Source organism: Triturus cristatus, chromosome 6 (assembly GCF_964204655.1).
Source record: "Triturus cristatus chromosome 6, aTriCri1.1, whole genome shotgun sequence".
NCBI lineage: Eukaryota > Metazoa > Chordata > Amphibia > Caudata > Salamandridae > Triturus > Triturus cristatus.
Window position 1 is genome coordinate 1,423,523,094 of NC_140589.1, and position 22,833 is coordinate 1,423,545,926.

A 22,833-nucleotide genomic window follows, 5' to 3' on the forward strand; every position below is an offset into this window, starting at 1 on the left:
CTATATTTAATGGAAATAGAGGTATTAGCAAGTGGAATGGTGCGAAAATGAATTGCCATTAGTCCATCTATTAAGGCTCCATTGAAAAAACTAGCTTTAACTACATCTTTTGGCATCCCTGGTAGTGTTAGTCTTTTGACTTGCTTAATATCTTTTCTTATGATGGAGTAACAGTGCCGTGTTTCCATGAACCAATAGGTTACCTTATTCTTGAGTGAGACAGGGTCCTTGTGTCTGTTGCTAGGAAGCTTAGGGACCTCCACGAGATAGATTACTGCTTCTTCTTTTTGGGCTTGAGTTTGAGTGTAAAAACAGTCCTTACCCACCCCTCTTTCAGATGATTGAACATGACATGACATACATCTAGTACCACCTCTCCTGTTTCTGGCTTTCTACCCAATCTTCTAACCTGCTACCAGTTTACCACTATGGCCATTACAGCCAGGGCGACCTCCTGGGTAGTTGGGAAGATCACGGCTATAGCACTGAGGTGGAGCACAGTGGGGCATGTAGGTGATAGCAGAAGTTATGTCATAATCGTGCCTCGTAGTGGGCTAGGGGTGGATGAAGGGTGGGGCCTCGTGGACACTAGCTAGTACTTTTATTTGGTTTCCTGGTGAATTAGCCTTTCCACTGATCACCCTCCCCTCTAAATCAGCAACCACCTTTCTCAAGGATGCAATCTCATACCTAAGGGACTCAATAGTGACCTTTAAGCTCTGCAATAAGTAGGAGCCTTCATCGTTCTTATCATTAACACCAATAGATACTCGCCACTCCATTAGCCTCCTCTGGAAGTGCCTCATATCTGTTATGGCATTCATAATGGACTGCCTGTACTTCTACAGGAATGTCCTAATGCTCACTACAGCCCACTAAAGGTTCTGGTTCTGGTTCCGGAATCCTACATCCTAACCCTTTTCCCAGTACTCTTTCAAGATTTTTTAAACATCTGAGGGATTTGTTTAGCTGCCGTCTTAGTAGTGGGAGGGACAGGGGAGAGCTAAAGGGGGGATATCAGAGTTTCCACAGTTAACAGATTGAGGGGAAGATGGAGTAGCTGCTGTATGAACAATTTTGTGGCATTCCGTAAGTAGGGTCTCAACTCTATCCATCGTGTTGGAACAAATAGCACTTGTGGGTCTTTCTTTGGAGAGAGACGTGCCCTGGGACAGGAACAAAAAGGCACCTGGGATATACTGGGCAAGGCTAGGACCAATGGTTCACAATCTGTGTAAGCCTAAAGGAAGCTTAAGTGGTCCCCACTTACTGACCCAAAAGGTAATTGCCCTCTCTTAATCACAGCCTCTCTACAAGGTCCTGCCAATAACAGTTAGTATTGAAGAAAAAGAAGAATAGTCTCAGGGCTATTGCAAAATAGAGTACCCGTCAATCCGATGCTGTGCACAGAATTAGTACCACGAGTCAGGATCCACAATCAAGGGCCGCCCACCTCCTCCTGTCACCATTGGGTGCAGGACGGGCCTGCTGTTGGCCCAGGCTATGCCCGGGCGAGGCCCATGCTGCGGGATGCCTCCCGTGGATTTATGGCACTCCTGCACCAGACAGAGTGCTGCGGCCCCTCCTCAGGCCGGTGGCAGGCTGGGAGCTGTAGCCTCCATCTGTGGATGGTATGTCTACCGGGTTCCACGCTGCGTGATGCCTCCCGTGGATTTATGGCGCTTCTGCGCTGGGCAGAGCATTGCGGTCCCTCCTCAGGCCGGTGGCAGGCTGGGAGCTGTAGTCTCCCTCTGTAGCTGGTATGTCTACAGGGTCCTGTGCTGCAGGATGCCTCCCGTGGATTTATGACACTCCGGCACCGGACAGGGCATTGCAGCCCCTGCTCAGCCCGGTGGCAGGCTTTGAGTAGGGGTGGGCAGAATTTGCGTAGTCGCGCTACGCAAAGCTCTGCGAAATGGGAAAAAATCTCCGCGAGCACGCAAAAGTGCCGCGAACAAGCGGAATTGCTTGTTCCGCCCATTCGCGATGCTTTTTTCTTGTTCACAAACGCTGTTTGCATGCTCAGGGAGAAATATCTTGCGAACATGCATTTTGAAAGCGCAAACAAGCAAAAAATTCCGAAAACGGCCGATGATCGCAGAATTTTTGACAATTCCGTGGAACGCAAAATTACCCAAATTCTGCAAATTTCGCGAGCGGAACGGAATTTACCGCCCAGGCATAGCTTTGAGCTGTAGTCCTATGTCTACGGTGTCCCATGCTGCGGGACGCCTCCCGTGGATTTATGATGCTCCTGGGCCGGACAGAGCATTGCAGGCCCTCCTCAGGCCGGTGGCAGGCTCGGTGGCTGGCTCGGTGGCTGGTATGTCTACATGGTATACATATATATATACACACACAAGCACACTCATAACTCAGGATTAGAAATCAATCTAATAAAAATATACATTTCAAATAACCCTGGACATTTCAAATGAGGACGTCAGGTAAAACATAGTGTCCCCAAAAAAACTGTATCTAACGACTTTATTTTTTCAAATAGGTTTCAGTATTTTTAAATTCCTTTTTAAAATTATTTATGGGCTATTAATAGTCCTGATTTGTGTGCAATAAAACAATTGATATCTCACTTGAAGATCCATACCTTAAAACATTTACATCCTAAATTATAACTGGCTTTTATAAACACCTGACTAGGGTAGAATGTTACTGACCACATACAGTTACAAAATTAATACTTAAACTTGGAAAATTGTGTATTCTTATGTTCTTATGTAATTTCGCTTAGCTGAGTGTTATCCAGCTCCGGCCCAATTGATTATTTCACAGTCTATGCTAAAAAATATATAATCCCTGCTGGGGATTTCGTACTTTCGAGAGTTTACTTGCTATATTAGGTTCAGCAAGTGAAGCCTTTGTAATGATTTATTTTTTCTCACATTTTGTGAAATACATTGGCTGAGGTATCTTGCATGGACTAAAAACGGCATGTTCAAAACAAAACAAATTGAGAAATGTTTTTTTCTCTCAGCACTTTTTGGCTACATGCACATAATTTACACGAAGGTCGTACAAAAAAATCCATTCCTATACTAATTACATTTTCACAGCTGAATGCAAGCTTCCCTCCCCGACAGAGAATTCTGCGGTGGAGTAAGTTTCTTCTTTTAAACACTGTTCCATACAAAGTTTGTATCTCGTCTTATGAAGTGCAAGTAACAATTTCTTGCAATGCCTTTACAAAGCTATTATGAATCAATCATTGTACATTATAAGCAACTCCTAAATGTTTGACACATACACGTACAACAGAGCTGTCCCCTGTAAATGGCTCTACAGCCATTGGCGGGTTTGTGTTGCAGTGCAGGTAACTTTTGGCACTAGCAACTTCAAAGCGCTACACATTCCCTCACGTTTTTTACATGTCTCCCCTGAACAGCAACAGTCCCTGTTACTTCCATTATGTAAAGCTGATCCTTCAATTCCCACGTTAGAGCAGTTTAGGGTTCACTTTTAATGCCCTTTGCAGCTTACAATGGGGCATATTCTCAAGAACGAGTGAAAACCTTAGCAAAAGTTACTTTACACAACCTACAACATCGCAGTTGATCACAGGAATTTTACGCCGTATTAACCAGGCATTCACAACACGGCGGTACCATGCGATAGTCACCAGATAATGCGTCAACTGACCGCGATAAAATCAAGGCCATGCCGCAAAAATGCAAAACACAAACGCAAAATAAGCTGCGATGAGGCCAGGCGCGATACAAAAATCAGCGAAAACCAGCTACAAGCCTGCAGTCAGTGAAAACCAGCTACAGGCCTTCAATTCACACTCATCAGGCGGGAACAATCCCCATAAAAGTAGAAAAAAAACTGACAAACAAATGCCAAACAACAGCCAAGCACAATGGATGTGGCCGGAGGAAGTACGGAGGAGAACCAGAACCGCACAAGCCTCCCGGAGGACCTGCCTGGGACCTCGGGGTCAGGGAAGGCCAAGGAGAAGAAGAGTAGGAAGAAGCGCATCAGTCCGCAGGACAACAGGATCCTGATAACGGAGGTGGTCGAACACCATCAACAACTGTTCGTCACCTCCATTGTGTCATTGGCGACAAAAAATGGAATATGGCAGGCCATCGTGAACAAGGTGAATGCAGTCGGAGTGCTGAAGAGGACAATGGACGAGGTCAAGAGGCGCTGGAATGACGTCAGGCGCAAAACCAAGCTGAAACTCGCCAACCGGAAGGCAGCAATGCAGACTGGAGGTGGCAGTCCTGGGCCACGGGAGGTGCTGGACGACATGGAGGAAATGGTGTCCACAGTCATCAGTGGGGAGATGGTGGCAGGAGTTGGGGGACCGGACACTGCTCAACAGGACCGTACACAACAGCAAGAGGGTAATGACCAGGGACTGGGGGGACGGGGGGAGATGGGCACAATGGCACCCATGCACAAGTAAGTAGAGCACAGCTGCGGACAAATCATGCCCCAGACCCCAACTCCCACCAAGAAAACTATGTGCCCAAGTATGCAACATATCAGCACTGTATGAGCACAGAAGTCAGAGGCACACCGCATGTAAGAGATAAGGGGCATCAAATCAGAGCTGCAGGGGCGACGCCCCCAAAATGCGGCACACACACATCATCAACATTGACAACGAAGTGGCACAAACCGCAACACGTTCACCACAGAACAGAGGACACAACTGGTGCCGACTGGGTGTAGCCACTGGCCAATCACAAGTGGCATTGCAGGGAAATGTGAGTTGATAATGTACAAGTACAAACACATAGCCATGATGTTGTCGAAATGTCCACTGTCCCACAGCAAATGGGCAGCCTCTCCGAAACAGCCACAATGTACACAGTCATGCAGTCTGTATGTAAACATGTACAATGCGACAACGCACATGTGAACACATTGTTAAACTGCATCTCCCCTTCACGTTGCAGAGAGACAATCACCACCACCAGCAGAGCAGTCCCAACCTCTCTTCTCTGATGACGAAGAGGACCACGACACCTTTGAGTCCGACGCCCTCCGAGAGTTCGTTGACAGTCTCCGCAGCACACCTTCAGGAGCAGGGCAGCCCAGCTGCAACGAGGAGAACCCACCCCCTGCACAGACCACACTGCAGGCAGCACCTATCACCACAGCTGCCTCCCAGGAACCCCACGAAGAACTCATGGCCTTCCACTGCTGTGTGTTGGGATGCCAGGAGCAGCTGGCTGAACAGGTGTGGGTGGGCTTCAACCGCATGGCAGACAAACTAGATGCCATACATGGGTGTCTAAGTCCCATCAGGGACCACTCACAGTCCCTAACGGACACCGACAGTCCGCTCCATGCTCTCCAACGAACCATGTCTGACATCGCTAGAGTCCTGACTGTGAGACAAGAACGACTGTCTAGTCAGAGTGACTCCAGCGAGCTCGCCCGGGAGTTGGGACTCATGCAGAGGCTCATGGAGAACATGGAGCGGGCCAATGTAGAAAGAGCGGCTTCCACGGCTGCACACCGGCGAGAGGTAGCTGGGTTCCACAATGACCTCAAAACCATCCTCAAGGCATTGCTGCCACATTGCCTGGCGCAGATACATTCTGCTGCTACCACTCCATCCACATCTCCGCCCCCTGAAGTGTCGGTGCCATACAGTGCAGCAGACATTCCACCTCCGGGCCCTGAGGTGTCACAGCCATACAGTGCTGGAGAAAGGCCAGCACCACCCACACGTGAGGCACATGAAACAGCAGAGGACGAAAATGCGGATGAATCTGCCCTATCGGTCAGAAGGAAGCGGTAGCATCCATCTCCGAATCATGGCCGGTTTCAGCTTGGTTCTGCTCTCTGCATCATCACCTTCCACTGTCCCCCGATACACTCTGCAACACTCACCTTGGACCTCGACATGGACTGCCATAACTTGTTTGATCGCCAAATACACAGCTATCAGACTGCGGACTGAACTCTTCCACTTCCTTTGGACTGGTCATTCCCTCCACGGGCCAACATTTGAAAGTGGGGTTTGCATGGCCCTATAATGCACCAGATGCAACACTCCACTGAATGTGCTTTAAACATCCGAATCACACAGATGTGTTGTGTCTATGGTCTTTCAAGTGTGGTAGCATGGATGAATGTAGGGTTAGTGAATTCCTCTTACTTCCATGTGGCTCATGTCGTTGGACTTGGGTCACAGGGTGACACATTGACGATTGTTGTCCGGGTGGCGCCGATGCAACAAAAGCAACACACGCATTTGTTACTTCCTTGTCCAGCCCCGTACGGAACCACGCACAGAGCCCCGGGGTCATTGTTCAAACCCTTACACTGGAGTGGCATACGCCAGGCCAGCCCACTACGCTTATGCTCCAGGGAGGGACAACAACACCACATGTGCCAGGACTCCCTTGTAGGGATCTGCTGCTCACAGGTCTAGTTGTCAGCTTCCCATGGCCACTCCCTCGTGGCTGGTTTACACCCACACCACACCCATCCAGCACACGCGTCACAGCACATGTGACCCTGCCAATAAAAAGGGCCGGGCGCATGTGCACGACGCCATTTCCAACCTTTCCTGGGGTGTATCCGTGTGGTGTGCATGTAGGCATGGGGGCCCAGGGGCCTGCGTCATTGCATTCTGCAGGCCCGGAGGGAACATGATGGCATCCGCACCACGATACCCAATCATAGAGGGCCCATGACTGTGGGGGCACAGACTTGGTGGCACTGGCTACACTGCGGCCGGCACAGGTACCCCTCCATGAGATGGTGACTTTCGGTGCACTCGAGGTAGGGGCACCTTAAATGTTGAGCGGGTGTGCAGCCTGCGATGATGGCCCGTCCCGCCGGTCCGGATGGCTCAGGTTTTGTGTGCCCTGCTGGACCGCAGTGTAGGCCTGAGTCAGTGGTGGGCCCTCTATTCTACACGCCGGTGGCGGAAGGTGAGCAGTGAGGCCTGCGTGCGCAGGCGTGGGCATGCACCGCTGGGTGGTGGGAGGGGCTGGGGTGCAGCTGCCTGGGTGCGCAGGGGCGGGCATGCACCGCTGGGCAGCAGGAGGGGCTGGGGTGCAGCTGCCTGGGTGCGCAGGGGCAGACAGGCGATGGTGTCATGTGCAATTTATGTACTTTGCCATTCAGGTATCTGGACTCTGTCTCAGATGTGGGACCTGGTGAACTGCACTACATACCGGCAAGTGGTTGGAGACACACCGGTGGGAGCAGGTGAGCAGTGTGGCCTGGGTGCGCAGTGTAGGCACTCTCCCTGTCCCTATCTTCTTTTCTCTATCTCTCTCTCCCACTCTCTGTCCGTCTATTTCTCTCTCCCCCTCTATCCGTCTATCTCTCTCTCCCCCTCTCTGTCCATCTATCTCTCTCTTTCTCTCTCTCTCCTTCGCTCACTCTCTGTCCCTTGATGTGCGCAGGACACACCTTCTCATCATGATTTTTGTCTTGCAGGCTGTGACCTACGGATTGTCCCGAGGGGAGTCACCATGTGTCTTCATTTCTGTTCTGTGTTTATTTTAATAAATTAAAATTTGTTGCTTCGAAGGTGAATGTGTGAAGCTCATTTTTGTGACGACACTTGCATGTCACCAGATGTGATTATGCGACATCATGCGGGTTATTTGGTACATGATTCAGTGTTGTTGATGTGGCATGTCTTTGGCTGGGGGGGGGTCCGGAGAGGGGGGTTTCCGGGGTGGTGGCGGTGGGTGTTGTGGCCCTCTTGGGTGTCCGGCATGCATGTTCAGTGGCTCCATGGCATCTGTTGTTCTTCAGGTGTGGCTCTGGGCTGGGCTCTCTTTTCTGGTGCAGGTTGTAGTTTGACTTTGCACCAGGTCGGAGTAGGTGTTTCCTGGTGCTAATGCACCTTATCGCCTGTTTTGTGAACTTATCACAGATCAGGCTGTTTGTTGTGAATGTTGTGAAGTGGTGTTGTCGCGGCTTTTTGCTCGGGAACGACTACCCTGCATCTCATTAGCGATAGTTTCCGGGGTCACCTGTGGCGATGTTTTTTGTGGATGCTTTCGCGGGAAAATTGGTGATATCGGCTGTTAACAACAGCTTGTGAATGGGGAGATACATTTATCGCAACTTTGGCTGCGCTAAAGTGCCATTAACTTGGCGATAGCTCCTTGAGAATATGGCCCAATGTATATTGTTGACTTTAGTGCTTAAACGAATTCATAGATTCAGAGGAAAACTCAATAAAGCAATAGAAATTCGGGGGAAGATGGCTGTCTTTAAGAGACAAGCTTCTATTGACCAAAAGAGTGAATGAATTAATATTTAAGGAAACTCTGCAGCAAACTTTGCTTTGCTGCAGATCATACCTTTCTAAGAAATCGGCAGGTAACCCAACCTCAAGCCAAGATTGACATCGATATTTTGAGGCTGATCTTAGCAACTTTAAAAGGAGATGAGGCAACAAATCACTCTTACACCCTCAATTCAGATAAAGTTCTAACCGGGAGTGAAAGAGAGACATGATCTTAGATAAGTGAGATACATTACATTTAACCAAGGCAGCACATGGGGTTAATACGTCAGTAAATGCCGGCATAAAGTCAGTGTCAAAGCTAAAGTACCGAAAGTGGTATCTAAGGAAGCCATCCTCAATTAAATAAACCTCAGTGATATGTGCAGTGATGCAATATTTTTCACAACAAATTATATATTTTATTTTTGTAAGACCTGTGGAGACTAACCACGCTATTTTGATTGCCCTTTTGTGGTGATCCATTGACAATGTCAGGGCCAATCACAGATGTAACTAATCTGTTGATGCAGGCTCCAGATTCCCATGGGTTTGGGTCACCAAAAATGGTGATATGCTTAGGCTTTCAAAAAGACTTGGAAGATCAAAGCCACTCGCGCACTTTTTATCCTTCAGACAATAGTCCTGCATTTGCCTCAAAGGCATACAGGAATGTTACATCTGCTTGGTGTGTTTGCAATTCACCAACCTATTTTGATTGGTAAGCAATTGGCTAGGCGACCAAGCTTTGGCATGTTCAACAAGTCCTGACTGCTGGGGTATTGCATGCAGCAGAAAGCTGGTTTCATAATCTGTTGGAAGTCTAGAGAGCATGAAATAATGTGCCTAGAGGAGTAATAGGTGGTTGCACTTCATATTATATGGTCTCCAGAGGATATGCCTCTTCTGGATTTCCCTGAGAAGGTGGTAGGACAAAGCTCCCTGACCCAGAATACAAAACGGAACTATGTAATGTAACACATTGCAACTCTATCACCTGTGATGTTAAGGTTTCTTAAGCTGCTGACAAGTGTGCCATCAAAGTTTGAGAAAACATCCCTGATAAACAAGTATATGAGTTATATTATAGACCACCCATTTCTGAGTCTTGGAGTAGAAGGCACATGGACTGATATTCAGCTTTCACTGCCTGATTCAAAGAAAAGTAAAAAGGTGTTCAGCACTCACATTAAAAACATAATGTGTTCTATTCTATTCAAAAGTCCCTCTCTTGACACCACAGGGCCTTTAGAGTAGAACCTCTCAGTCTCTCCCTCTTCCGGCAGATCTACCCCCTGGAAAAGTACAATGATGCTGGTATCATGGGTACCAATCCAGGGACTGCAGAGCGTACTGTGTCTCCAGGTTTACTTTTTTGAAGTATTATTATTATTATTTGATAACCAGCATTGATTATACATATAATTCATGAGGAATTTCCACAGATGGAAACAATAAATACCATACAATATTACAAAGCAAAAGATCCATAAAAACCAATAAACCAGCAATTTAAGAACAACATTTTGTTATCATACTAGATGTTAAACCATAATACCAACATTCACAATTAAATAGTCTGCTGCAGTCTATTACCCTATCTTTCTTCCTTCCACCTCTGAATAGGGGCCCAGCTACACTTGCCTATTCTTGCTCTCTAATCCTTTTTTCATATACCCCCTTTTCTTGGTTAAAAATAGCTAGCAGCCTCCCTAACCATTGCGGAAATGTAGGAGCCAGCGGATCGAGCCACGCCATATATATGTAGATTCTGGCAACTGCCATGGCCAGAAATAAAAAGTATTGATGTGCCTCGAATGTTTCACTACTGCTAACCCCGAGCAACATTAATTCTGATGTTAGAGTTACTTTTATTTGCAGAGATTGGTCTAAAAACATTTCTATTTCCTTTTTCAGGGTTTCTAAGCAGGGCAGGTTGAGAATATATGTACTTGGTCTGTTTTGGTGCTGCTACAGCGAGGGCAGCTGATCCCTTCTTGCCCCCCCCATTGTACTAATTACATTACAATGAAAACATTGTTTTGTAGTGCTGTGCTTGTAATCCAGCTGAACACATAATGGTTTTTACTAATTCAGGGAGTCTAAACAAACTACCACGTTCTATATCTAACTTGTGCTCCCATTTTACCCCTTGCTTCTTGAGGTCATCCTGTTTCAGCTGGGACAACTCTGCATAACTATGCCTCATAGTACAGCCTTCAATTTCCCTAACCTCTTCCATAATACAATCTTCACTGAAGCCCTTTGACCCCCCTTTATTCTTTGCTAAAAAGCTGCATATTTGTAGGTATTTAAAGAAATCTCTCCTATCAATTCTACATTTATCTTGAACATCATTAAATGACTGGATTCCACCCAAATCCATAAGATCCCCAATCATCCAAATTCCAGCACCCTCCCACCTTGCCATAGTGTTATCTTGAAATATTTCTGGGAACATCGGGTTTCTATAAAGTTGAGTATAATAATGTGTTCTACCAAGCCCCATTTTCCTTTTGAAGGCTGCCCCAATCTGAAACTCCGCTGATAAAGTTTTAAATCTGACTTTTTGTAATAGCTGGTTTCACTGTATTTCAGGAAGCAGTTTTGAACCTCATCTTCAAGTAATATTCATAAACATCTGGTGACCCTACTCTACTCCACCGGTCTTCTACATTCCTCCCATTAAGCCCTGCATGAATTGTAGAGTTGCAGCCCAATGGTACAGTCTAAGATCTGGAAATGCCCTTCCTCCTCTCTCTCTTGTAAGTGTCATATTCTCCAGCCCTTAAACCATTGTTTTTCAAATTCCAGGGGTGTAGCCCTGAAAAGATAGAGATTTTTTGGTTTGAAAATCATCTTGATTATGTTGCCCTGCCCAACAATAGAAAGATGGAGATTATGCATCCTATTAAAGTCCTTCTTGAATAACTGGAGCTATATTTGCCTCTACCATTTGCCCCATCTCTGAGCTAATGTTTATCCCAAGATAGATAGGTACCTGCATCACCCAATGATCCTCCAAGTCAGCTGCCCCATTTATGACTATCTGTGCTTTCTGCTGGTTAAGTAAATACCCTGAGATCCTTCCCAATGCCAGAGCTTCCTCCTTTATTACCACAAGTGCTGATTGGGCACCGGATGTTACTACTGCCAGATCATCGGAGTAGGTCAGAATTTTGGTTTCCCGCCCTTGAAACCTCATTGGTCTAATGCTCCTATTGGTGTCAATCCTTCGAATCAGGGGATCAATATATAGGCTAAAAAGAAGGGGGAACACGGACATCCCTGCCTGGTCCCCCGTGTGATCCGAAAATGGATCTTTGTGACCCCCATTCAATCCTAATCGGGCTACTGGGGTCCTATATAATCCATGTATTGCATTGATGAAGCCCTTTCCAATACCAAACTGCTTGAGGACATCCCACAGATAATCCCAGGAGACCCTATCAGACGCCTTCTCGGCATCAAGTAAGATCAGAGTCATAAGGTCTCCTGAGACAGCCACCGCATCGAACAGTGTTACCAACCTTTGGATGTGATCTGTCGTGCCTCTACCAGGTATAAACCTGTGCTGTCAGGGTGAATCACTTTACCAGTAATTCAACTTAATTGTGAAGCTAGTACCTTCGAGAATATTTTCGCGTCACTGTTCATAAGGGTAATGGGTTTGCAGGAACCAGCTTTCCTAGGGGGCTTACCGTTTTTAAAAAAGAATTATAATTGAGGCCCAAGCCCATGACTCTGGAATGGAGTTCCCTATCTGTGCCTAGTTGAGTGTTTTTACCAGGTCTGGCCACTGAGTGGTAAGAAAGGTTTAATAAAACTCAAGGGGAATCTACTCGGGTCCCACTTCCTTACCAGAGGTCCCTGAGGGCTCTGTTTAATTCTTCCTCTATAAATCGGCCTTCCAAAAATTCACATCTTCAGCAGTAAATTGTTCTAGTTGGGTACCACTAAAATACTCTCTAATTAGGTTCTCCTCTACCTTCTGTTCCTCATAATATAATTTCCTATAATATTTGAGGAGTTCCTCCCATATACCTGAGGACCCCGTTACTAAATTCAGCCCTACATCTTGATTCTCAAGTATCTCTCCCATCACACTTTTTTGTCTTGAATGTACTGCCAACATATGTCCTACGTATTCATTAAACTCATAGCAGCCCTGTCGCCATGTAAGAAATCTCTCTGCTGCCTTTGGTGCCGAGATTTCTCCAATTTCAGCATTTGCAAGGGCAAGTTTGAGCACTGTGTTCTCGAGGAGTATCTCCAAAGCTATAGCAGCAACAAGCTCCACTTATATAATATTTGTAAATGCTAGATTTCATTCTTTGGCATTGCAGGCTACAGCTAAGTATTTCCCCCCTTACCACTGCCTTGAACACATCCCAGACCACCCCACTGCTTGCACTATTCCTATTGATTTCCATAAATTCCCTAACCCATTTGTTCATATGTATAATGTATCTCTGGTCCTTCAATAAACCTCTTTCAAATGCCCAAGTTAACTCTATTCTTTCTAACCCTGTGAAGGTGACAGCCAGATCCAGGTGATTGTGGTCTGACTTGATTCGAGGGTGTTTTTCTATGCTGCACCTCGGAACCCATTGATGCAAAACAAAAAAATAATCTAGCCGCACTACTGATTTGTGAGGGGTGGATAAATAAGTACTTCCAGGGTCGGTGGGCTCTAAATATGGCCACATATCTATTAGCCCACTGTTCTGTGTTAAAAATGATAGGGCTCTGCAAACCTTGCTCTTTCGGCCTACATAGTTGCCAATGCTTTCCCCCAGAGCCCACCCAGACTGTTGATATTCAGGTCCCTACAAAGTATGACAAGAGATGGCCACAGCGCCAGCTCAGCATTAAGAAATTCTAAAACTTCAGGGTCATCCCCAATGGACCCGTATACTGAGCTTATAGTAAAAGCGTGTTTGTGATAGCAACATTCTGCTAGCACCCAGCGTACCAGTTTATCCAACTGACACCTTTTGAATATTATATCTCTCCTCCAGGATATATAATATATATAAAAATAGCAACCCCTCCTATTCTAGCTTCCTGTGTGCTATCAATGCAAGGATTATACCCGAGCTGTTCCATTAGCTTCGCCCCTGTGCCCTCAATGTGTGTCTTTTGTAGACATACATTATCAGCACGGAGCGTTTTTCAAATCAATTGCTACTTTTTGTCTCTTAGCTTGATCATTCAAGCCGCATATGTTTACTGTTGCAATTCGAATACTCATCCTCTATAGCTGTAAGGGTTTTTAAGGAAGATATGGACCATATCGGTTTGTACATTAGCCCGATTTCCAATTCAATCAACCGTATTCCCTCTACTCTTCTAGTTTTTGTGGTGTTCCTCATGTACTGTGTTCCCCCCTTCCTGCCCTCAAAGCCCCAGCCCCTCTGCACCCCCCTCCTCCCCTCTCAACCCTATCCCCCCTCCCTCTGCCCTCCCCATACACGAGCTAATAGATCAACGTTGACCTATGTGATGCAGCCTGCTCCACCCGCCTTAAGGTGTCTCAGTGCTCCAGCCCCAAATCCAAAAGAGCAAAGGAAAAAAACAAGAAATTTAGGATGGATAGCAAAAATAGAAACATTTCAGGAAAAATTCTATAATTCGGGCCTATTAAAAAGTCCCCCAACTTTAAAGCAAGCCCCATTCTAGTAGCCCTATTACCCCACACCATAGCAAATGCCCTAATGGTTTAGCATGTTAAGAGTCTCTAGGCACCTATCATGATGGTCCAGCGCCTCCTTTCATCTCCTTAAACTCCTTCACATAGTCTTGGGCCTTGATTTCTGATGAAAATATCCAGATCCTTCCATTAGAAATTACCTTAAGTCGGACTGGATTCAGAAGATATGCTCCACAGCCTGTGGCCTGGAAGTGTGAAATCACCTGGCGTAATCTCCACCTCCTTTCTACAGTGGTGTGTCAGAAATCTGGTTGTGCAGAAAATGTGTGGCCATCAAAGTACGTTTGGCATCTGGCCTTGCTTTATCTGATATAGTCTGCCGGAGAAGAAAGTTGCCAAAGAAGTCTAAGACTGCCCGGGACGGTTCATATTGTCTTGCCACGTTGCTTTTCTTTTGCATCAGCGGGAAGCGGTGTGCTCGATTTACATCAGCATCCCAGTTTCAATCTGTTAGATCGGGAAAAGCACCCTGTAAGAGGCCCACCATAAAGGCTCTCATATTGCTGCCCTTGATATTCTCGGCTAGCCCTAGGAATCTGAGGGTGTTTCGGCGTTGCGGGTTCTCGAATTCTTCGAGCTTCACATTACGTCAGCCAACTGCTTGTCCTGCGACTTCTTGTGTATATGTAGCTTCTCAACTTCTCCCTCTAACGCTGCTGTCCTTTCTTCAACATGGGACATCCTTTCTTTAATTTCAGAGCAGATTTTGCTCACTTTCTGGGTTGACCCTTGGAGCTTTTTGGTTGCCTGATGAGCCCAGCGGTTTCCCTGCCGGGCTTCCCCCTGCATTTGTTTTAGAGTGGAATAAACAAGGTCTATTTAGGGGGAGACTTTTGTATCAGTGGAATCCTCCTGTAGTACAGTTTGGCAACCCATCTCCTCGTTGCAAACCTGACTGGTGGCAGAATAATCTCATCTAAGTCTGAGGGCCGTTTTACTATCGGTATCTTGCTCTTGACCAATTATTTTAGATTTATGACTACGTTTTTGGGTGGTTATTTTATTATGTTTCCCCCATGGACTAATAAATGAATCCTCCGACACCGAATCTTCCTCTGTGGGCCCCATAATTGAAGCCAAAAGTTCAGAATCGTCCGTAAGGGAAAGAAAATCTCCCCTAGTTCTATGGATCCGAGCTGACCTTTTAGTCATGGTCCTCATAAAATCCCCCGCATTACAGCCCCACATAGTGCAGTTTTTTCAAGTACAGATACAGAAGAATTACTGTTCCTTACCAGTGCCTCCACCGGGGCTCCAGTCGTATCAGGGGTCCCGAGGATCCCGAGGGCCCGGGGATGCCACTTCTCTCCTCAATTAGTTTAGCCACTTGCAGCTGTTACTCTGACTGTGAGGGATCCACTTTGTGCAACCCAGCACCAGGCTGCAGCTGCAACTCTGTATTCACGGGCAGAGCAATTGGATGAGCTCTGCCCATTTCTTCCAACCGATGAGAGGCAGGGGAGGTTCTTTTAGGTCCATTAGCAGCAGCTGAGGAGAAAACCTCAGTGATTGACGACTGTTTCGAGCCACCCGGGTCGGCAGTCAGCCCACGCTGCCTACAATGAGCCTCTGGTTCAACCCCTTTGGCCGCTTGAGCATCAGCCTCCTCCATTTTCTTTGTCAGGGTGCCGTCCCGAGGATTGCTTATCCCTCACCCTGCCGCCACTCCTGGCATGGCAGCCTCCTTCAATGCATCCCTCGGTGCCTTGTTGGTTTAGGGGACCATCGCAACTGACCGCACCAGTCTTCCCTGCAGGATGCTGACCACAGCTCCAGCCTCCCAAAAAGCAGCAAGCACCAAAACCCGCAATTCTTGCCACCACAGGCCTCTCTGTCACCCGGGGTCCAGAACACTCAAAGGTAGGAGTTCTTTAGCATATTGCCTTCACCATCTTCCTTTTGCCTTGGGGCCAAGTGCAAGGGCACCTCTCACTGCGGTCAGTCGGCCACCATCTTGCTTGTTTCAACAGGTTTACACCAAGTTTCAGATTCCACAGAGGAACCTGCTGCTGCAATTTCAACAATTCTACTATTATGCCTTTTTGAACAATAACACTTATAAAAATTAATCTGAATTCAACACAGATTACTGTGTTCCCCCTTCCTGCCCTCAAAGCCCCAGCCCCTCTGCACCCCCTCCCCCCCTCTCAACCCTATCCCCCCTCCCTCTGCCCTCCCCATACACGAGCTAATAGGTCAACGTTGAACTATGTGATGCAGCCTGCTCCACCCGCCTTAAGGTGTCTCAGTGCTCCAGCCCCAAATCCAAAAAAGTAAAGGAAAAAACCAAGAAATTTAGGATAGATAGCAAAAATAGAAACATTTCAGGAATAATTCGGGCCTATTAAAAAGTCCCCCAAATTTAAAGCAAGATGGTCCAGCGCCTCCTTTCATCTCCTTAAACTCCTTCACATAGTCTTGGGCCTTGATTTCTGATGAAAATATCCGGATCCTTCCATTAGAAATTACCTTAAATCGGACAGGATTCGGAAGATATGCTCCGCAGCCTGTTGCCTGGAAGTGTGAAATCAGCTGGCGTAATCTCCACCACCTTTCTACAGTGGTGTGTCAGAAATCTGGTCGTGCAGAAAATGTGTGGCCATCAAAAGTACGTTTGGCATCTGGCCTTGCTTTATCCTGATATAGTCTGCCGGAGAAGAAAGTTGCCAAAGAAGTCTAAGACTGCCCTGGACGGTTCATATTGTCTTGCCACGTTGCTTTTCGTTTGCATCAGCGGGAAGCGGTGTGCTCATTTTACCTCAGAATCCCAGTTTCAATCTGTTAAATCGGGGAAAGCACCCTTTAAGAGGCCCATCAGAAACGCTCTCATATTGCTGCTCTTGATATTCTTGGCTAGCCCTAGGAATCTGAGGGTGTTTCGGCGTTGCGGGTTCTCGAATTCTTCGAGCTTCACATTACATATGCCAACTGCTTGTCCTGCGACTCCTTGTGTATATGTAGCTTCTCAACTTCTCCCTCAAATGCTGCTGTCCTTTCTTTAACATGGGTCATCCTTTCTTTAATTTCAGAGTAGATTTTGCTCACTTTCTGGGTTGACCCTTGGAGCTTTTTGGTAGCCTGATGTGCCCTGCGGTTTCTCTGTTGGGCTTCCCCCTGCATTTGTTTTAGAGTGGAGTAAACAATGTCTGTTTAGGGGGAGACTTTTCGATCCGTGAAATCCTCCTGTAGTACAGTTTGGCCACCCATCTCCTCGTTGTAAACCTGACTGGTGGCAGAATAATCTCAGTTAAGTCTGGGGGCCGTTTTACTAGCGGCAATAGGTTTTACCACCAAGCTGGGGTCACTGGTAGGGCTCACCAAGCCATTATCTAAAGTATGCAGAACTATTCCAAGGCGTCAGGTGCCTCTGTCAATTCCAAGGCAGCTTTGATACAAAGGGCAAAAAAAAGTAGAAGTCAGACAGCAGCCAATCCCAATCATACCTCTCTCCTAGGAAAGGAGCTAACAATGGCCACAAGCAGAGGCCCAGCCACTGGAGACATCAAGTATAGCTTTACATCGCCAGAAACAGTTGAGCACTCTGATTCTGAGCCCCTAGGTTCTCTTTCCCAGCTGGAGTGCAAAAACCTCCAGTATACAGGGGTGTGCACTCTCAAAATTGGGGGAGTGTGAGAGGGTTGCAAACAAAATGGTTTCAGCACACACGATACGTCTATATATGGATTTTATTATGACTTCAAGCGTGTTATTGTCCACTTTTGAAATGTCCTGGTCTTCTTTATTTCCACAGGGTATTCAGATGCAGTCCCCTTGAAGGGTCTTACTGGCCAACGACGTCCCTTGGACAGAAGAAAGGCTCAGGTAAGTGTTTTGTTAGATACTTTTTCTTTTCTTTAGGGAAGGAGTGGGAGGACAAATGAAAGTTACAAAAACATGAAGGAAGAGGAAAGTGAGGAGGCTAAAGTGCAAATGAAGACTGAAAAGTGGAAATAATTGCTGTGTTGTTCTTGTTTTTCCTCCTTATGTTAATCCGTCCCTTTCACCTCTATTCCCCCCTTTCCCTCCTTGCTTCCTTCTGTTTATTCCCCTCAAGATATCCCCACACACGCCCACGCACCTGGGAAAGCCATGTCCCTCTGGGGCTGTGGCAGGGTACTTCATCTCTGATTTGCGGCGTTGGGTCACCGAGTCTTCTAATCCTCGCCTCGTCACTGGAAATAATCACGTTCCCTTCAGGCGTAACGTAGCCTTCTTTACGCTTAGCTGCGTGTTCTGGTGTGGGACTCGTCTCTCTCTCCGGCTTCCAATCTGCTGGACCCGGCGTCTTCTCTCTTAGTTTTTCGCACTCTTCTCCTGGCGTTCTCTCCTCTCCCTGTAGCATAACCCCGTAGGTCCTGTGACCCGTGACGTCCGCCCTTCCGGGTTCCTTTAGGCACCGTTTAAAGGGACCGTCACCACAAATAGCGTCTTCGGTTCTCAAGAGAGGACTGTCCTGCCATTGTACCAAGGGGGGCTGTAAATAGAAGAGGGGAGACAAACATGAGGGAAACACATCTCCACATTCCTTCTTGTTTGTTTCATCAGCAGAGTCAGGGGCTTCCTGACAGGGAGAAATAGTTGAGTCGTCTGAAAAACCACGAAGTAGAGCCAGAACAGACTGTGACTTCATCAACGAAGTATATATGCTGTTTTAGAAGATGAAGGCTGCCGCCAATGTGGATGTATTAGAACTCTCACAGGGAACGGGCTTGCCTGCTCCCCCCTGGTGTTACCTCCCTTTGTTTAATTGGGGAGTAGAGGAAATCCCGGAAGTATCTTCTCAAGGTCCACAGTCGGATGCATCTAGCTTTCAACAGACCATTAGTTTAGGAGCAGAATATACTGGCATGGAGGGGGCATTTTGGAGACCGGGTCTCAGCAAGACACTCACCAGCAGGGTATTGACACCCCTACACGGCAACTTGAAATTAAAAATATGCTTAGTCTTATCCTTGAGGAGATTAGGGACTTGAAGACTTCTCAAGCTCTGAAATGGTGGTCCTCCATGTTCGGCTTAATAAAATCAAGGAATCAATAGCGCAGCTTGCAGGGAGGCTTGAGGAGGATGAATGCAGGATTTCAGAGTTAGAGGATCAGCTCATCATGACTCAGAAGGAGATAGGTCAATTCCACAAGCAGCAGTCCCTGTTAGCAAATAATATTGAAGAATTAGAAAATCATTCAGGGCACTCCAATTTGCATATTGTAGGAGTTCTAGAGGGCTTTGAAGGCCAACAAATGCTTCCGGGGTCGCTTCTTTTATCAAGTCCCATGTTTTGCCAGGATTTTCCGGGGATTTAACCTTAACCAGAGCTCACAGAGTTCCAGCGCAATGCTCCACAACCTCAAAATTCCCATGTACAGTCCTTGTTAATTTTGGGACGATCGAGTGAAAGAGCAGGCATTGTCAAAGGCAATACAGCAGAGACAGTTCTCTGCACCAGAAGTACCCCTGTGGCGACTTTTTTCTGATCTGCCGGCTGTTGCAGCAAGACGCCAGAAGGACTTTGTCAAAATGCTTCACCTGTATAGGGCGCAAGGGGTACAGGCCAGCATTGCACAATAATCTGAATTGAAGGTGCTCCTGAAATGACAATTTCATCTGTTCTCTAATGTTTCAAATGCTCAGGAGCTTTTGCATTAGATTTCCAATACAAAATAACAGAGATTGGGGGATAAGAGTCTACCTATTAATGATGTTTGTTATCTGATGCCTTGCAGTATGTATTTAAAAATGATATTGCATTAATTAATTAGCAAACAGGGCATGGGCAGGAGGAGAGGGAGAGGGTGCCAGAGTGCCATGCCATGGCACCAACCTTAGATAGGGTCACAGTACGAGGGGTATGGTGGGCTCTTCCCCTCTCACCAGGGGTGTTTTTTTGTTGGGTTTTCTTTTATTTCAGTGGCTCCGCCAGGGCCATTGGCGGGTCACAATTGGGGGGCTTGGGGGTAGGGGTGCATGCATATATCAAAAACAGATTCATTTTTTTTATTCGTAGTTTAGGGGAAGAAATGGGGGGAAGAATCAATGTGTATTGTGAAATGAGGAGTTACTTTTACTTGGCTAGGGTGCTTGGAAATAGATAATGAAAATGGCTTAGAAAATCAAAATTCTATTCTGTAGATGGTGAATATGGTGATATAATAAGGGACCTGCAGGGTCACTGTTTTTGGGTAAAGGCTTTGGTTAATGGGTCTTTAATTAACCTTGTTAATTATTACGCCCCAGTGACATTTGTACCTGAGCCCCTGAAGCAAATATATCAAATTGCATTTGGTGCAGTTGCACCGATTATTTTGGGGGAAGATTTTACTTTTATTCAGGAGCTGAAGCAGGATACTTTTAATAAAGCAAATCAACATCTAAAACCTAAAACTCAAAGGGTTATTGATACCATGAAGAAAGATCTTCATTTGACTGACCCATGGAGGGTTGACACCCCCACTGTTACACAATTTACTTGTTTTTTCCTAGCCTGTATTGCACTGCTTCCTGCATTCATTTTTTCTTGATTTCACATTTGGTAACAAGGGCAGGTTCCCATATTTGGGCAAATTTGATTTCTGCCCATGCCCTGGTCTCTGTGACTATTGAGCTCGAGGTTAATTGGAACGACAGGCCCAGGTGGCAGCTCAACTGCTCGTTAGTAGCAAACGAACAATGGGTCTGCGAGATGAGGGAATTAAGGAATTTTTCCAATTAAATCAGTTCACAGGTTCTGTTTTATCGATATGGGAGGCATTAAAAGCCACGCCAGTGTATGTATTATTTCTTATAAGGCATTCTAACACAAAGAACATTGCTAAAAAATTGCTAAACAGACAATCCTCTGCCTTCAAAAAAGCCAAACAGAAATTGAGGTTTTTTTTATACTACAGGAAATCACTAGCTCCAAGGCTTATCAACATAAATTATATGAAGAGAGTCAATAGATCAGTAAGTGTTTAGCCTGATCTGTCTGGCAAAAACAAGAGTCTGCGTATTTAAGGAAATTAAAGAACCCTGCTTCGGAAAATTTCTTAACAGATAAAGATCAAGTATCAAAGGTTTTCTTTGATCATAATTAGTCTGTATACAAGACCAGCTAGTCCACCTCTCCAATAAGTATAGTGCAGTACTTTCACTCTGTTAAAATAATGTCCATTGAGGCTACCCAAGCGCATCAATTAATGTCAACTATTACAGTTAGTGAATTAAAAGTTGTTTTAGCTTCAATGTCTTGCGGTAAGTCTGCAGGCAATGATAGCTTTCCAGTTGAATTTTACAAAACCTTTGATGGTGAATTGCTCTCTTTTTTGACTGATCTATTTAATAACATTAAAGATGGGGGGGTCAATTACCTTTTTACTTTAGGGAATCTGCAATTGTCAGCTTCTAAAAGAAAGGGAAAAATCCTGAGGACGTTAACTTGTAATGACCCATAAGTCTGCTCATTGCCGATTATAACCTTCTGATGAAGCTGTGGGCCATTCAGATTACTCCGCTGGCTCAGGCCGTAATCCAGAGAGACCAAACAGGCTTTGTCGCCTGGCAGCTAATGGCTGCTAATACGAGTTTCTTACTGCAGGCAATTGATTATTTGGTAGCCGCTCACTAGGATGCTGATTTCCCCCCAGTCGAGGAAAAGGAGAGGACTGCATTGCCCACAACCCCTGAGCACGGCCATGCCCCTCTCGTGCTCTTAAGCGCAGCGTGGTCCCACGGTAGGTGTAGCTGCTCCCTGTAGGATGCTGATTTCCCGCGGTCCAGGAAAAGGAGAGGACTGCATCACCCACAACCCCCGGAGCACAGCCATGCCCCTCTCGCACTCTTAAGCTCAGCGTGATCCTGCTGCTGGCATAGCCACTCACTGCAGGATGCTGATTTACCCCAGTCCAGGAAAAGGAGAGGACTGTATCGCTCACAACCCCCGGAGCATGGCCATGCCTCTCTCATGCTCTTAGGGATAGAGTGTCCCTGTGGTGTGGGATGCGGCTGGGACGTGCCAGGGCAGAGCCCTGGCCAAGGATGGGCCTGTCCACGCCTGTCGGAGCAGGAAGGATTCCAGGCCGGGCCACCCATCTGACGCGACGGGGGAGTTTGGCCTTCCATTGCTTCCACCTTCTATCGGGCCATTCTCTGGTGCCCAATCTGTGACAATTACTGACACCCCAGCTGAAACTTCAATCACCACACACCCAGAGGGCCTGATTAAACCCCCCACATGTTCAACCAGGGCCACCTATTCTCTCACAGAACTGGCCACTAAAAGGAATAAGGAAGGAGAGCGAGCAAACCTGGCATTATGGATACGGACCCTATTCTGTCCTCCCTATTGGACCAGGAGGAAATGCTCAACAGAGTCGAACAGATAATTGCTAAGTTGTTGCAGCCCGTCTCGGAAATACTTACCAGAATAGAGTACATTTTAGCTTCCTTCATTCCACGAGGGGGAGCCTACTAGAGAGAGAAACCACCGACCAGGCTCCCACCTTAATTACCCTCAATGACACTGCCCTGGAGGGGCCTGATCTGCGTGTCCTGAACAATCTCTGCAATATGTCAGCTTACAGATCGCAAGAAAACACTGGCCCCCACCAAGTGTTCCAACTTACATCTCAGAGTGAGGTAATCATCAAGAATGCCTCAATAGCTCCAATACTTCACTTTCTGTCTTCCACATCCTCATGTTACTACTCCTTTAGAGGCAGAACTAATACAGAGATCATCATGGGGGCCTTCTATTCAACCATCAAGGACAGAAGGCATTAGAAACACAGACTATAAAGGGCAGGAAGACCTTTCCGGGCATGTTTGCCATTCAAGACTAAATATGCCGCAAGCAGCCTATCCCTATATGATCATCATGGCTAACACCCCAGAGCTGAAAGGTTTATGAAAGGAATC

General features: G+C 46.5%; 1 long non-coding RNA gene across 1 annotated transcript in view; it reads left to right on the forward strand.

Moving 5' to 3' along the window:
- Nucleotides 1–22,833, forward strand: part of LOC146821487 (uncharacterized) — a 54,112-nt gene that overhangs the window by 26,487 nt on the left and 4,792 nt on the right. Inside the window, exon 2 of the long non-coding RNA XR_014962725.1 lies at nt 17,695–17,765. This is a non-coding gene — a long non-coding RNA (uncharacterized LOC146821487). The remainder of the gene's footprint in view (nt 1–17,694; nt 17,766–22,833) is intronic.